The sequence below is a fragment of the Corvus kubaryi genome, unplaced genomic scaffold, assembly GCF_017639235.1.
Source record: "Corvus kubaryi isolate FWS band 111438036 unplaced genomic scaffold, C.kubaryi_AGA036_p1.0 37391, whole genome shotgun sequence".
Taxonomy (NCBI): Eukaryota; Metazoa; Chordata; class Aves; order Passeriformes; family Corvidae; genus Corvus; species Corvus kubaryi.
Genome location: NW_024581130.1, coordinates 651620 through 668301, shown reverse-complemented (window position 1 = coordinate 668301; position 16682 = coordinate 651620). Strand labels below are relative to the sequence as shown.

The following is a 16682-nucleotide window of genomic DNA, read 5'->3' as shown; positions in this document are numbered from 1 at the left end:
TTCATATAGATACTGTGGAATTGTAACTTGATAACGAGATAAAGGACTCTCGTATGAGAAAAAGCTGAGAGAATTGGGATTGTTCAGCCTGGAAAAAAGAAGGCTCCGGGGTGACCCAGTTGTGGCCTTCTAGCACCTGAAGGGAACCTTCAAGAAAGATGGAGAGAGACAATTTACAAGGGCCTGGAGAGACAGGACAAGGGGGAATGGCTTCACACTGACAGAGAGTAGGTTTAGATTAGGGATTAGGAAGAAATTGTTTACAGTGAGGGTGATGAGGCCCTGGCACAGGTTGCCCAGAGAAGCTGTGGGTGCCCCATCCTTGAAAGTGTTCAAGGAGAGGTTGGATGAAGCTCTGAGGAACCTGATCTAGTGGAAGGTGCCCATAACAGGGATTTGGAACAAGAAGAGCTTTAAGGTCCCTTCTGACCCAAACCATTCTGTGATTCTTTGATTTTATGTTGTGCTAAATTTTTTCAAGATTAAGTTAATATAATTAGTATATCGTTATTCAGAAAGTGATTTTTCCATTATTCCTGTGAATTATCACTTCCAAACAACACAATATCTTCTCTGTGATGACATGCACCAGCCATAGCATGCCTTTTTATTTGTTTGATTTTGTCAAAAAGTGACAGTACATTGAAAAGAAAGCTGCTTGTATTAACAGCATTTCCTATTGGAAAAGGGGATTTTAAAAGATACTGCCTATATATTTTCAACAACAAAAGTTAATTTTTGTATTTCAAATAACTTTTCAGGCCTGTAAACTATATTTAGTGTAAAAATAGTTCCCCTCTCTACAAGTCAATAACCTGTAAATTATACATGTATAGTGGAAGTAGGAGTTAAGATCCAGAGTCCTCTCTTCCCTGCCTTTGATCACTCATAGCCTGCTCAATCTTACAAGAAGGCTCTGTGCCTTTGATCTCCTCTGCCTCTATCTCTGTGTTCTTCAGGTTATCTGGGGATGTTGATTATTTTGAAGTGTATGTTTTCCTCACAAAATTAAGTAAATTCAAACTAAAATAACCTGAAAACGTAGCCATTTGTACTAAAAACACTGAAGAAGTCAAAATATAGAATGAATATTTAAAATATTTCAATGTATGAAGTGTGAATTTCTTAAATATGAAAGTGCTTTAACATCTAGATTTGAGGGTTTGTGCTGTTTGGGGCGATATTACTTTGCAGAATCAAGAATTCACAGAAGGGAAATTGAAAAGTGCTATATTGAAAACTGTTATAATCGTTCTTACTTCAAAACTACTTGATCCTTTGGTCTGCTGAATCAAAAACACACCTTGCAGAGAACTATAATGCACAAGTTCTTTCTTTAAACTAAGATTTATGAACTGATCAGGGGTTTTAAGGCTAATAGAACTCAACCTGCTGGGAATGTAACCCAGCAAAGTGCATGCACAGGTCCCATATTATTTTGTAATTAAAATAAGAAAATGTGTAGGATATTCCTGGACACATGTACGTATATATCTACCAGCAAAACATTCTGATGTTTTGGAAGGTACTGTCCAGAACTGTAGGAATATAAGGACATAAAGACGCATGCAATTTCCGTCCAGAACTAGTTATGTTTCAAAAATTTGTATTTTCTCTTTCTGCCAATGTACTCTGCCATATTGAGGTGTAAGACTGTGTCATCTATAGCAGTCAGGGGATAGGTGACACACACTTTGTGTTCCACTTTTGGTTCAAGGCAGCGAAGCAAAATGCTCCTCTTAAATAACATTAACAATAAGATTTTTAGGTGTAAGCAGCCAGGATTCATACATGTTCATATAGGAAAAGTATGAAGTAAAAAGAAACCCAACTCTTTATCACTGATAAATCAATGGTACAAAGAATGCCTCTCTGACATCCTTTCTATTACTGGTCTGTATTCAGGTCAAGAATGAGTCCTAGTCCTAAGTGGCCCTGGGGGACACTTGCTACCTAAGTTGCCAGGCAGTAGGGAGCAAGAAGTCATCTGGGCTTTCTGCTGAGTTTCATCTCTGCAATCCCAGGCCCCTGACGATTTTTCCTTCTGAAGCTTGGGAGAGGATTGTTGTTGTGATGGCATTCTCTGCACATGGGTGGGAACTCAACAAAGCATTGCTGCAGTTTTTGAAGGGTATCATTGGGATGGAACTTACACTGGGACAGGTTTAGGCATGCTGCTAAATCAGGAATCAGCAAAAGTTTCTGGTTTCCATTCTGGCTATATGTGTCCTTGTTTTGAAAGGAAAAGAAGGAACATTAGGAAAAGAAGCAGACATTGCTTTGTTTATCACAAGTAGAAGGCTGTCAGGAGTTTTTGTTTGCCTTCTTTGCTAGCTGATTTGCTATGTGCACTGTCCTCCTACTCTAATGACCAGGAACTATACCAAGCTATCTTCAGATTTCAATTTTCAAAGGTAGTGGTCAAGTTGCTGCAAACCCTGTGGGTGGCATTTAGAAATTATCTAATTCAAGATAGTACTTATGACTCAGTGAGGTGTACTTAACACTGAGCAATGTCTGGTATTCTGTGATCAGTACAGCAACGCTGCTTCGGAAAACAAGTTACTTTTTGGTTCCTTTGGCTCTAGAACTGGTAAAAACATTAACTGTCACACTACCTAGGAATTTTGAGGAGTGATGTGCTAAAAGCTTTTAAATTTAGGGAACAAAAAGATGTTTCAGATTATTTCACCCACTGAATGGTGATGACAATGCTCAGTCATATTTGCACTTAGACCCAGAAGAGACAAACAAGGTAAAGAGAATATAAGAAGTGTTTTTCTACATCTAAGATTGGGTGTATGTGAGAGGATTGAATGTTTTACCTCTTGCTGTGAACTGACATGATGTTTCTGGAGTGACAGTAGTGAAATAAACTGCAGCTGAAACAAGTATGTTGAAGGAATTATCTGTGGCAAAGATCTTCCTAGCATCAGGTTTGGTTTGATAAAACACCATGGCATTTTTATCTGTCTGAGTCACTGTGTGGGTGCTTGTGGAGAAAGGGCCATATTTCTTTGTGCCTGAATTATCACCTGTAAAAGGCTAAGTTATTTTAAGAGATAGTGCGTAGCGATAGAGCCTGGCTTTTGCTCGGGCCTTGCTATGAACTCATCTCCAAACCATCTCTCCAGCAGCCATGCTGTTTATTCTACCATAACTGTGCTTCCCTCTGAAGAAGAGAAGGGTGTCTCCTGTTTGCTCCTGGTACTTTCTTTATACCATGCAAAAGTTACTGGAAAAGGCTCACCTGAATTTTCAGTGTTGCAGTGGCTAAGCCCACTTTACACCCCCCAGGTTGCCTTAAAAGTGGTCTCTCCTTACAACATGGTGCTGGAAAGTTCTCCCTTTGTCTAGATTCTGCTGGTCACTGGCGCTCTCCCCCTCCCATCCCTTTTCCCATTGGCCCCTGTTATGTCATTCAACCTTAGCCCTCAGACTATTGGTTTTGGATGCTCTGCCCACCTTTGGGAGTTTTGGGGATAAAACGGGCGTGGGCTTTCGGTTTGGTTTTTCTTTCTTGCCACTGTTCCCTTTGGGCTGTTGCCATTAAACGCCTCAGAATTGCACGCAGACAACCCCTCTCACCTCTCTGTCTCCAGTTCGTGCACGGACTGTGTGTGTGAGCGGCTGTTCACGACCACCTGCGAAGGTGAGATTGTGTGCGCGCGTAGGTGCTGGCAGAGTGCCACCCAAGCGTGTCCATGAGGGACCCTGTAGGGACAAATGCGGCATCGATCCACCGAAGCCCTCTTCCATATTTCAGTAGCGGTTTAGTTTCAATTTATTTGTACCCTTTGTTATTTATGAATATCTGCACACTTAAGGGAAGAGCTAGTCTTAAAAAATCCATGAACGAGGCTTTTCTTGCATGAACAAGAGCATTGGGTGAGCATTATTCAGTTTTCTATTGCGATGTATTACTAAAGGCTTTCTTAATCCCATAGCAAAGCAGAAAGAAGGTTGTGAAGATCTGGCACCCAGCCATACAGCCAAAGGCCAAAAGTTAAATAAGTTTCAAATAACACAATGAAAAGTTTACAGAAGGAGTTTAAAACAAGATGGTTCATGGAAATTTCAGAAAGGGGAAAATTACACTTAAATTTAAGAGGAATGACATATTTGGCTCTTACCACAGAGCATCTTGCTTAAGTCTCTTAATTTGGTGCTGTTAACCTTAAGGCAGAAAAAAACAGAAGGCATAGTGCCATTTGGGGATAAAATTAAAGTAGCAAGCAGATGATAACTTTTAATTTGCATGCATTTTACAAATAATCTTTGTCACCTCTATATACTAGGGCCTTTGAGAATGTGATCTGTGGGGCAAGACCATTTAGTTCTAAAGTGTTACGCCGTGCAGTATAGTATGTTAAAGTTATCCAGAAATGTGCAATATATCCAGCACTTGCATATCCTCTTCATTTTGTGTGTGTTTCAACTTTTAAGTTGTAGTTTTAAAGTTTTAAACTTGCTAGGTTTGGTTTCATGTTCAAGAATAGCCATGTAAAAGAGCAGAGATTCCCTTCATCCCTCTCCCTTTACACCGGCACAGTTGTTGTGTTTCTTTCCCATTCTCTCTCAGATTTTCCCACAGAAACAACTTTTTGGTTCCCTTTGTGTTGCCCTTGCATTAGTTCATAGGCTAAGGACTCTGAGGCTCATCTGCATCTCTAATTGTTGTCAGGCACTTATGCAAGTGGTATTTTAACAGCTTTTTAACATCCTTCTTGAATATTGGTGAAGTCAGTACTCATTACTGAGGGCTAGCCACATGTTGAAGTGTTTTTCCACACATGGAAAATGAAAAAGACTGTAGGATACTGTGCCTGTCACCCCTCAAAAGCTGCTGGTCAGATTTGCCCAGCTCAGACTATCTATTATATGTAATTATTTGCAAATTTTCTTCTGAGATCTGAAAGTCAGACCATTCTCTTGTCCTTTTCACATATCACCACTAAATAATAGTAGTAAATTTGAACAGGATATTAATTCATTGTTGTTTAGTTGAAGGTTTCTACTCAATTCTAATGAAATCCTTATTTTTCACTGTGGTGCAAAATGCACCTGGGTATATGGGTGGTTCCGCTGGAGATGTATTATGGCCTGAACATTTTTATGGTTAATGGTAAAATGTAAGGTGGGACGAACTGAACTTGAGTCCCAGGTTCTCTATTAGAAAAAAAAATGTAAAACTCTGGTTTGATTTTTGCTCAAATCAATAAGAAAACTACCGAAGTGATATAAATGGAATATCAAGTTTCAGTTTCTACATAATTGTTAATTAAAGATATTTGGCTTTCTGAGTTTTCTGAGTCTGGAGAAATTAATTAAGTTCTAAATAATCTCAAAGATATATTATTAAATCTCAAAGACCTTTATGGAAGAATCCCCTCATTCATCATTCTTATGGCTGAGGGGTAATAACATGCAGAATTTGTTTGTGGTCCTTGGAGGTCAGTGTGCTCCCTATGGTCCAAGTCATGGGTCTTGTGAAAAGTAGCTGGAGTGATAAACAGCATTTCCACTCACTGGCAGCACCTACTCAGCAATCTTTGGCTCACAGGGAAAAGAAAAGGATGTCTGGATTCAAAACCATGCACATGGCATCACACTCTGGAAGACCATTTGAGAGAGTTTACACCACGTCACTGCATCAGAGGGCTTTCCTCCAGCTGATGGCTCTTGAAAACCTCCAAAGATGGAAAAGAGGCAAACTAAGCCATGAACTGATTTTCTGGGGCCATAGCAAGTTTCTCTTCTGACAGACAGCTCCCACCAGTTGACCAGAGTGGGGCTGACCCCATGTACACTGGCTCAGCAGACGTAGCAGGGCCACTTCCTTCCCCTGATGTTGTACCCAGCACCTCCTGCTGACCCCTTGCCACTGTTGTACCTTCTCCCCATCCTCTGGGTCCCACCAGTATCGCCGCCGCCATCTGTAGAGGCCGCCCCAAGCGTTCTCCTCCTCCCAGTCACACCTGCCCTCCCAGAAACCCGGGTGCCAGCTGCCAGGATGTGCCAGGAGCAAGGCAGGGTGCGACCTGGGCTGCCAGGCTGCCATTTGCACTGTCCCAGTCCCAGCTGGAGGACAGCCCCAGGACCTCCCTCTGAGGGCTGTGCCACCATCATAACCATCTTCCTCTACTTCAAAGCCCCCTTTCTCACACTTCCTTCCTTCGGTAATGAACCTTCAATTTCCTCCAGGTAAATAAAGTGAAACTGGAAAGAACTGTAAAACAAAACATGAAAGTAGCTGAGCTGGAGAGTTATGGCCTGCAGTGTCCCTGGGAATGGGTTTTCCTGTCCTCCCACTGCAGTTTCTAATTTGTTGTCTCCTACTCTGCTTGCCTTTTCTTCCCAGATTTTAGCTATAAGCTCTCTAGCGTGCAACCTCCTCTTCACAGGAGCATTTGGAAACATGCTAATAGGTAGAGAGACTCCTCCCAAAGCTCTGTTTTTATTAATGGGAGGATCAGAGAAATTGCCACGTTTTTAACGTTGCTTTTTGCAATAGCTGTTAAAGTTCATGGTGTAGAAACAGTGAGCTCATTTGTTCACAACACAGAGCTCTGAGGTCAATTCTTCTGTATGAGGTTTTCAGGTGCTGGGAGAGCATGTGTTTGTTGCTCAGTAGGTTATGTGGTATTTTCATTTGGAAATGACATTTTACGTGACATTTTACTTTAGAACAATAGCTGGGCAAAATTGAAATTTCAGGTCTGTAGCAGAAGAGTAATGTCTATTACTTAGTCTATATAGTAACTTGTATCATTTATAAATTCTGCCCGACTGCATCTCTTTTCACAAGATCCAGTTTAAATGCGTTTTGAAGAAGGGAGGGTGCTGACTGGTTTCAAATGTGCTGGTTTGCAAACTTGCAGACCAGCTGTCCTACTCACTGGTGAAGATAAGAGGGCTCAGATGAAGGAGTTTGTGCTGCTGGAAACCCAAGCAGTTTTCTCAGGAGACTGCTTTGAGGGAGATTGCAGCAATATTGCAGCCCCACTGTTACTGGTGGGTATTGCCGCACGCATGTATAATTTGTGTTAGATAAAATCAGAAGGTAATAAAAACAGGTAAAAAGAAGGGTTGAGAGATCTGCTATGTAGGGTTTTTCCTTTATTTTTCTTTTTTTTCTTAGGGAGAAAAAAATGTCCAGGGGATGCCACATTAATTTGGGGAGAAGCAAGTGCTGCTTTAAATCAGAAAACTTGTGTTATACGAAGTGCTTTATTTTGGGAACAATTTCAGTGTGTTATGAAGGAAAGTTGCAGACTAGGCATGTTTACTAGACCTTTAATTGCTACATTTAGGAGAAAGGAGCTTTTTTTTTCTTCTAGGGGCCCGCCGCCCCGGGTTAACGACAAGAAGCCAGAGTTTGCTGTGCAAATGAAGCAGGCTTTGCAAGAATCAGATTCACTTTGGACGATTCTTCACATTCCTCGTCATCATTACATTAGGCAGCACAATTCCATCTCTGGTTGATGGGCAGAAAAAGTGGGCAGCCTGCCAGGTAGACGTTTCCATGGCTCCCAACCCCCAAAGGTGATGCGTTTTTCAGCTAATTCAATGAAGAGTGGGCTGAACTTTGGGTATAAACTAGACAATAGCTGCCTTCGCAGTATCAGCAGAATGGTTTATGGGAATGCGCTCCACACTTGGCAGAGCGTCATGTGACCTTACGGCTGAGATTTTGTGATGGTGCCAACGGAGACTTGGAAAGCGGTGCCCGTTCTGACTTTTTTCCTCTTTTCTTACATGGCTCAGAAAATGGTGGATCTTAATACTTGACTTTAGCCAGACTCAGCAAGCGATTGAGCTTTGAAGCACAACTTTGCCTTTATTCTGGCTTTTTTGGCACACCACCAGGAGGCTGTCCCTTTCACGCCTGATAAATTCTGCTTCTTATCTCCAGATAGAAAAAAGAAAGAAAGAAAATATAAGCAGAATAATTATACTTCATAACTGCATTTTAGAACTACACGTTTTATTTTTTTATTGGTAATGTGTAGTTTAGAACAGCCCTCCTGAGTGTCTGAAGGATAAAAGTTTTATTTTTTTTAATTTTCTGGGCATTTTTTTCGTTGTTTTTTTTTTTTCCTTCCTCCTGTTTAATGAACAGGCGTTTGAACTGGGCAAGCGGGGTGACAGCATTGAACATGAGATCATTGCAGCCTAGTGTAGCAAACTGGCACCCTGCCTTTTCACCCCTTTGCTCCGGCACATTTGTGCAATCCCCATTTATAAAACCGGCACAGGGGCGAGGTGAATTTTCTGGTCTCTCCCCACCTCTTGTCCTGGGCAGGCAGTTGCGGCAAGGATTGGTGCAGCTTTTGCGCAGTGCTTTGTGCCTGGAATTCCGAGAAGAGCGAGAGAGAGAGAAGACAGGCATCCTGGTCTTCTTCCGAGAAATAACAGGAGCCCTAAGAAGAAGAAGCAAATCTGAGTTTGTCCTACATACAAGAGTACAGAAAAAAACAGTGACTCTCCTGCTTCCAAAAAAAAAAATCTGGCATGTTTCACTACAGAGGCATCAGGACGTGTTAGAGCTTCTTAAAACTGTGTAACAAAATGAGCATGGGAGATTGTTTCTTTAAGTAAAAAAAAAAAGAAAACAGAAAGATGGAATTAATTTTTTTGTTTGTTTGCTTGTTTTTTTCACTATTGCTCACATAGCAGTATTTGGCACTGGGTGAACACGTACCTTTCATATCAGGTATAGCTTCTGTTTCTTTTTTTCTTCTTTTTCTTTTTTTTAAGACGTTTTAAACGTTGTTTTGCAACTGAGTTCTTGTGTATTAATTTTAACGTAGTCATCTCTTCACACTTTTTAAAACTAACTTTTTGGGGGTGTGTTTGATCTAATGCTGCTAAAAATAGAAAGTAAACAAAAAATCGAGGGTCTATAGAAATAAGTGGCTAGGCACATTTTGTCTTAGCTAAGCACTGGAGTTATGCAAAGACCTTAATGTTACATTTACTCAGTCTAAGCTTTGGTTATCTCTAAGAAAGTTGTGGGTATTTAGATCTGGTTGCTAAGGAAATTAAATTCTTTTTTTACAGTGTGACTCATGCTTTCAGTTTTTAAAGAGGAGAAGTGAAAAAAAACCGTGTTAAGCTGCAGAAAAGGATCGCTCTTGTAGCCTGTATATTAGAGTTGTTACTGAGTTAATTCATATATGAGTTCCTTACAGTTTGTATCTAAATCCATTACAAAGAAATCAGTGTGATAAACACTGGAATAAAAGGCACATTATTGGGACATTCATGAAGCACGCCTGGTTTGCAGCCAGTAACAGTAACTATTTTAAGATATTTGGAAAAGCAGCACTTGTCCAGGAATAGCTGAAAACAGTATTTAAGATACCCATTCAGGATGTTTGTGATAAGTGCATGTACAGTTAAAGTAAGTTTTGAGCATATGACGCTTTAGTAGTGACTTTTTCTTAAGGCACTTCTCTGTCTGTTGTAACATATTCCTAGGCAATTAGAAGAGTGTGTAACAAAATTCATTCTGACTGACAGATTTTGAAAAGCTTGGCCAAATCGGTGTTTTATGTAGTTTTTTTTTTTTTTTTAATATTTTCCTAGTCTTTTTAATTTATGTTAAAAATACAGATGTCCTCGTCTAGAAATTACTTTGAAAGTCCAGTGTCTCTGTCATCAGAAACTCTTACATTTGTTTGGATTTTTCCAAAATGTTCATTATATGTGTATGTCTAACAAAAGGATTTATAAATATGACTTTACGAACTAGAATTGTTTTAAGATGTTCTCTACTTTTTATACATTACTGATAAGAGAGTAGTTCCTAAGAGTCTATGCAAATTTTGCTACTTTATATTTTTGTTGTTCTGCAATGAATTCTGGGAAATTGCTGAATGAAGACCTTATATATATGACACATACACCTCCATATACCCATTTTGTGCCAGAAAGTGTTTCTTATATTTATGACGATACTGCCCTCCCCAATAGTTTGTTTGAATAGTTTTGTTTGTCATTCATACCTAAGCCTGTTGAGAAACCAAGGCTTGCATTAGCTTAAAATAACTTTTAAAATTTCTCTATCTGGTCAGACTAATCACTTTTTTTTTTGCCCATAAATTTTTTGCAAATGTTTCTTGATTTAAGTCACTTCGTTTATCTCCGTGTTTTTCTGAAGTTCCGTACCAAATTACCTCATTGTGTTCACTGCTTGATAAAAAATACTCCCTTTTGTTAAGTTTGCCCCCTCTCTCCTGAAATTCCTAATAGAAATTAAGTATTTATAGGTTGAAAAAAAGGCTAGAAAATAGTAAAAGAAAGAGTCCCTTTGCCAAAGCATGCTTGTTCACAGCATGTCTTCCCATGGCCCTGAGGAGGGGCATCAGCAGTGTCGGGTTTATATATTAAAAGCATAATTACTAATTTTGTGTATGTTTCATGTTCAGAAAACACTCACATAAAACAGATATTTCAAAATCTTTCTCACTGTTTTTTGGTTTTGTTTCTTTTATTTTAGTGAAAGAAAAATTAAAATGAAAAAGGAAAATGAAGAAGTTAATTATACCAGAATTCAGCGAAGGTAATACAGTGATCTTAAATACTTTTTTTTTTTGTTATACAATAAAGCTATTGCCAAGAAGATGAAACAGTTTAACTTCAAACAAAAAAAAAAAATCCTTAAGACAGACTACAAGTATAATTTCAGAGATATGTATTAAACTTTTAAAATCATTACTTGGTGCTGGGAATGTTGCAGTTTGTGTACCTGTAGACACATAAAGCTGAAGCTTTATACTGTATGTTTACATGAAGCTTAAGAATTAACTGAAAAATCAAAACATAATTTGTTCTTTGGTTATGCCTAGCAAATATATAAGATATATCATATATGTAAGGCATATATTTACTAGTATACTCATATTACTAGTACATTTGTAGTACATATATCTACTTGTTACTACGTAACTATAATGCAGTGACCAATTATTTTTCAAATGTGGAATATATCTTCCATTCACAAAAAGAAAAAAGAAAGAAAATTGGTAATGGAATTTTATAGCACTTTTTACAATCATTTAATAAGTTGTATATGCAGTCTGCATATTTATTTCTGATACTAGGATAGCTATTGTAGTTTGAGGGCTTGTCTCTACATATTCTCTTCAGTGTCAGCAGAAAGTAGTCGTAAAAATATCATTCCTTCTGAATGCTGAAGTGTTGCATATAATGTAAAAGCAGGTTTAAAAGAGACTTTTCTAGAAAATAAATTAAAGTTATTTTAAAATGCAAGAGGGTGTGAACATGCAAGATTTAATCCACTAAATTAAAAAAGAAAAGGGAAGGAAAAGGTAATTCACTAATACTCAGTTGTCATTACTGAACCAGAAATACATGTTCAAGTCTGAAAGAAAATGAAGCCTTGCCCTGATGAAAAAACTTTGCTATTGACAAACATTTATGCTTTTGAAAGGTGTTTTGCCCAACTAACAATGGCAGAATTAGGACTATGGTGGGAGCTAGTGGAAGAAAGGCATTAAAATTTTGTTCAGACACAGATTTCAGTAACCTGCTCAAATCAAAATACCCCTTTCTATACTGCCTGGTTTTAAAATGATACCTGCATCTCCTGGCTGTATTTTACAAATGCCTTTGCAGTTATAGTGTTGCAAGTTATTCTGATGTGTCAGGTGTTGTGCTTAAAGGTGCAGTGTTTATCAGTGCTCTTGGTTAGAGTATGAAAGTTATAAAACTATGTCTGTGTGTCACCTTTCTGAATTACTGGGTTATGCCCCAAAGGAGTTGTTTTCTGTCTGTTGTGTAGGATACCCTATTCTTAGTGTGGGATAATTTTTATTGGATTGCTTGCCAGTCACAAGAAGGATGAGTTTGTTGTAGGTGTTAACCCTGAAGTTTTGCAAGATTGCATTTCCACTTGCATTCTTATTTCTAGGGAATTGCATTGATGGGAGGGCTAGTGAATAAAATAGACAAATTAACTTCTTTGCTTTTATTAGTCACTGTTGTTTAATCAACAAGTTATTGTCAAGCAGTACTTTAGCTGTGGTGTAACATGAGGAAATAGCTACGCAGTTTTCACAATGCTGTATGGGAGCGGCACTTGACTCTGCCTCATTGCCTCTTGGATTTGGTGGGGTGGATTTTATTTTGAGTTGTAGTACATGATATGAGCTCAGACACAAAGGAAAACCTGTATTGTTCACTTCTGTGTGATGTCCAGTTATTGATTCTAGTCGAGCACACCATAGTCAGATGCAAGCTGGGAGTTGAGAGTTCATAAGGCAAAGAGCACACAAAAGGACATTAGTTCCTGCTGAAGACAAAAAAATCTTTTGCCACTAATCTGTTAAAAAAAAAAATTCTTCCATTTTCAAAAAGAAACTAGTCACAAATCTTTGGCTTGTTTGTTGCCCCCACCATTTATGCAGTTAAGCTTGGAGGAGTTAAGCAACCTTCTTTGCAATAGATGGTAATGTTTTCGCTCTGGAATACTCGTTCTCACATCACATTGTATGTTTGTTTGTTTAAAGTCTTCTGCACTCCCTGTAAAAGGAAAATCCTAACCAGCGATGCCAATTGGCATAAACCCGTAGATCCGATCTTGCGTTGAAACGCACTGCACAAGCTCGCTTCTATGGGTCTGTGTCAGTGTGGTGATCTGGCAAAACTTCATGCAGCACCCACTGCAGTGGTGTTTGACAACAAGCCCAAATGACTGTACAAAACAATGTACGGATTTTGGAATGCTTCTCTTGTCCATTGCCTTCCGACTTGATTAAGGGATTTGTTTTCTATAGGTTGCTTTAAACATCTTTGTCTTAATATCTTCTTAAAATTCAGCAAGAGGTGTGAGGGAATTGTAGGCATTTCCAATGAGGGAGTGTAGGGTATAGAATTTCCTGGCCTTATTAAATATGCCATTCCCTGGTATTACACTCAAAAAGAAATAAGGTATTTATATTTTATTCTTATGGTAAAATAAGGCCAAGTACTCATTTCTTTCCAGAAATGTTCTGGGCTGGCATCATCCCTATCAAATATGTATGTATATATATATGCACACAACACACATATATATCTTTATACGTATGTCAACAGCATAGAACAGAAGTTCTACCTCTGCAGTAGAAAAATCTATCTAAGAATATGCCTTATTGTCTGAAAAGAGGGGAATAACTGCAGTTGAAAGCCTACCCCCATGGGAAATATGTAGGCCAGTGGCTGCTGTCACATTTCAAAGAAAGGCTGAAGAAATGAAGAAGACTTTATGGTCACCGTTGGAAGCTGTGTGTATCCGGGTTGAGGTAGTAGGTTGTATGGTTTAGAGTTACACCCTGGGAGTTAACTGTACAACCTTCTAGCTTTCCTTGGAGCACACTTGAGCCATCGAGGAATTCATCACCACTTTAATCTGATCAGGGAAATATGCAAAAAGGTATTGTTTCATGGCTGTACATAATGATCACTCTGAGGCTTTATTGATGTTGAAATAGTCCTGATGACTTGATTATTTCATTTAAATCCTGTATGAACAATGCTGACACGTTGCCTTAATGGACTGTGACTATGTACTGCAGACACTTAAGGAAAGAATTATGATTATTTTAATTCCATTAACAGGAAAGCTTTAAAAGTTACTTTGGTTTATAAACTCAGGAAAATACCAAGTATTTAATGCTTTTTTCTTTCTTCAGGGAATAGCTTATTCTATGCAGTTGATTTTTGTTGCTGGCATTATATAGGTCTATATTTTTTGAAAAGGAAAAGAACAATTTCATTTGTCCTTAAAATACTTTCCAGAAAATATTTCATGCTGCTGTTTGGGTAGCAGTGGCAATGTCACAAGTTGATCCTGGTCTTCCCTGGATTTATGATATTATTTCTTTGTGCCTGAACAACTCAGTGTTATGAGCACAGATCCAAATGACCTGCAGGCCCACCTCTGTTCCCACCTTCCTGTGATTCACTCACTCAGCCCAGCACCACTCTGGGGTCTCAGCACCTGTGTCCTTACACAGCATGTCAGGCTGAACCTGACCCACGATGCCCTTGTCTTTTTTGATCCTTGATTCATCTTTCTAACACAGCAAGACCTGGAGAGGTCACATTCCCTGTACGAATAGTTTCCAAAGCACTGGAAACTGCCTCCAGTGTCAGGTCCCAGCGCTGGGTGCCTCCACCCATGTAGGATGGGTGCCATAGACAAGATTATCCCTCCTCAACCCTGGTGTTCTCTGTATGTCTGCGTGGTTGTTTTTTTATTTTTCTTGCCCTTTTTTTTTTTAAAGGCAATACCAGAATGCACCAAGGCAAAAAAAAAAAAAGAAAAAAGTGTATTTGATCCCCATCTGACTATGGAGACCAAGTTGGGCTTGTGGAGTTTTATGCCCTAATTTGTGTGACCCCATTTCAATCTGGCTTGCAGTCTTCCTCATCCAGTCTGGAAAAACAAAGAAATCCCTTAATATGTACATCCCATGATCAAGTATCCTAACAAAAAAAGAAAAATAGAGTGAGCTATGAAGCAAGAGAGAAAAGAACTGTGCCTGTATATTCACCATGATTTTTTAAGAGAGGGCTACTTCTGGAACTGACCTCAAAGATGAGGCCTCCCCAGTGAGATGGAACACACATTACTGCCAAAGTCAGAGCATCTGGACCAGACAGTGATGCTCATTCCAAAATAGTTGGGAAAAACTGATACTTTTTCCACATACTTTTCCATAAAAAGTGAAAAGGAGTATTAATTTCAAGAATAATAGTTTATCATTAAAGACAGCAATAGGGATAATTTTGCTGGAAAGCGATTTCAGTTTGTTGCTAAAGCAAAAGAGAGGAGCAATGCCCCTGTGGTGCTGTGGTCAGGGGCAGATCTGACTCCTACAGGATGAGGAGAGGCCGAAATGTGGCTGTTGCACATAGGGATGAGGGCTCTGCTCCTGGAGCTCCCAAGTTACCAGCAAAGAGTTCTTTCTTCTGGGTATTTTGAAGCCATGAATTTCTGACTTTACTTTTATTGGAGGTGAACATAACAAGATGTCTGATATTTCCAATGTTTAGTTGTTTTATATTTTGCATCAGCAAGGACAGTTAAGAATGTTTATTTTAAGTGGATTTGAAAGTTGAAGGTGTTTTGGTTGTTGTTTTCTTTCCATGTCTGTCTATTCAAAAAACCACTTGCTCACAGGTCCCTATGTTTGTTTCCTATCAGTTTAAGGTTTACCTGAACCCTTTCCTAGACAAGGAATCACAGAAGGAGATGAAAATTGATTTAGTTTGCCTTTATAACAGCACTTATTTTCAGTGATTAAGGATTGTGATAGGAAATTGATAAAGAGGATCTGCCTGAGGGGTGGATCCAGACTGAATTTTCAGCCTGTCTTACAGTATATGGGACAGAGGGGAGATGAGGTTGAGTGAATCAGAATTGCTCCAAGCTGACGGAAAACACTTAAGGGAGCAGTGGCTAAATGGGAGGATAGAGTGGAGACCTCCATCAACCAGTGAAGCCTAACAGGGACTACTCACAATCTGAGTAGAAACTGCAGTGTCCTCTGTGGATTCAAAAAGGGTCTGGTCACCAGTACATTTTCTTTTGCTATTTTAATTTTTTTCTTTTGTAGTTTACGTTCACTGGAAAGAAACATTGTAATTGCTGGTTTCTGCCAGCAGAGCAACAGGTGTTCAATCCTTTTATATTAATTCTTCAATTAGTTGCAAAATAAGGGGAATTGTTTATACAAAGCTGAACTGAATAGAAATGACTGATGCAGAAAATGTGGGAATGTTTCATCTGTCCTTCAAAGGCATGATAAATTTTTAATTCTATCACGCCTAGTTGCAGGTTGCTGTGCAAATTTTCATTGCAGCATCACCAGCTTTAATGAATATACATTTTCTCTATTTCTTTCTCTGTTCTTTACTTTAGGTTTCTGCCCTGTAATGTGCAATACATTGTTTTGGTAAGAGTTATCAAGTTACAAGCAAAAATGAATGAGACTGTGAGGTAATTTTGAAGTGGATTAAGGTAGAGAATGAAAAACAAAGGGGGAAAAAAAGCTCTATTAAGAACAGCTGGATGGAGTTAGGTCTTCTGTGATTTCATTTTAAAGTCATAGAACATATTGTCTGTTTTAGGTGAAGTCTGATAGTTTTTATCTTTGCAGTGTGGTTGGAATACAAGTATGTCTCCTAGACTCAGCATTACACTGATGCGATGCTTCTGTAAGAAATAAATGCACTATGTGACATGGCTAAATGTGGATGTGTTCCAACCTAGGGCCCGTCTGAGAGTGCTTATTCCTGTAAGTAAGGCAGAGCATCATCATTCTTGTGCCTTTACTTTGCTTCTTGCACTTGGAGGAAATCTCCATTAAGATATTCAGGGAAAATCTTGAGGTTCTATGGATATGCAACTCCCAGTGGTTCTTTTGGGAGACAGGTCCTCAGTGTTTCAAAACTTTGGTCCTAAAGAAAAACTGCAGAGGCTCTGACCCACCCAGCACCCTTTAGCTTGCCACAATTTCCTTGGTAAAGATTAAGTCTGATCCAAGATTAGCCCTGGTTCCCAACAAAGGAATTACAGCAAGGAAAAAACCCGCTGCAGTACCACGTTCTGCCTGTCTTAAGAGCTAAGTCACTTCAGAGAGCTGGGGAGAATTTGTATTTCCTTCTGC

General features: G+C 39.0%; 1 protein-coding gene and 1 long non-coding RNA gene across 18 annotated transcripts in view; one reads left to right on the top strand and one right to left on the bottom strand.

The window, feature by feature from the left end:
- The window catches only part of LOC121669244, a 281899-nt gene that overhangs the window by 233095 nt on the left and 32122 nt on the right, over positions 1-16682 (top strand). For 13 of the 17 annotated variants that reach the window (XR_006017659.1, XR_006017658.1, XR_006017662.1 and 10 more), the window contains one exon: positions 10505-10567. The exons of 2 other annotated variants lie outside the window; for them this stretch is intronic. The gene's annotated coding sequence lies outside the window, so the exon portion shown is untranslated. Of the gene's footprint in view, positions 1-8676; positions 8717-10504; positions 10568-16682 lie in introns of those variants that run through there. 2 more of the 17 variants (XR_006017661.1, XM_042037918.1) reach the window with 1 other exon arrangement.
- Positions 7281-16682, bottom strand: part of LOC121669245 — a 34369-nt gene continuing 24967 nt past the window's right edge. The window contains exon 3 of the long non-coding RNA XR_006017672.1: positions 7281-8423. This is a non-coding gene — a long non-coding RNA (uncharacterized LOC121669245). The remainder of the gene's footprint in view (positions 8424-16682) is intronic.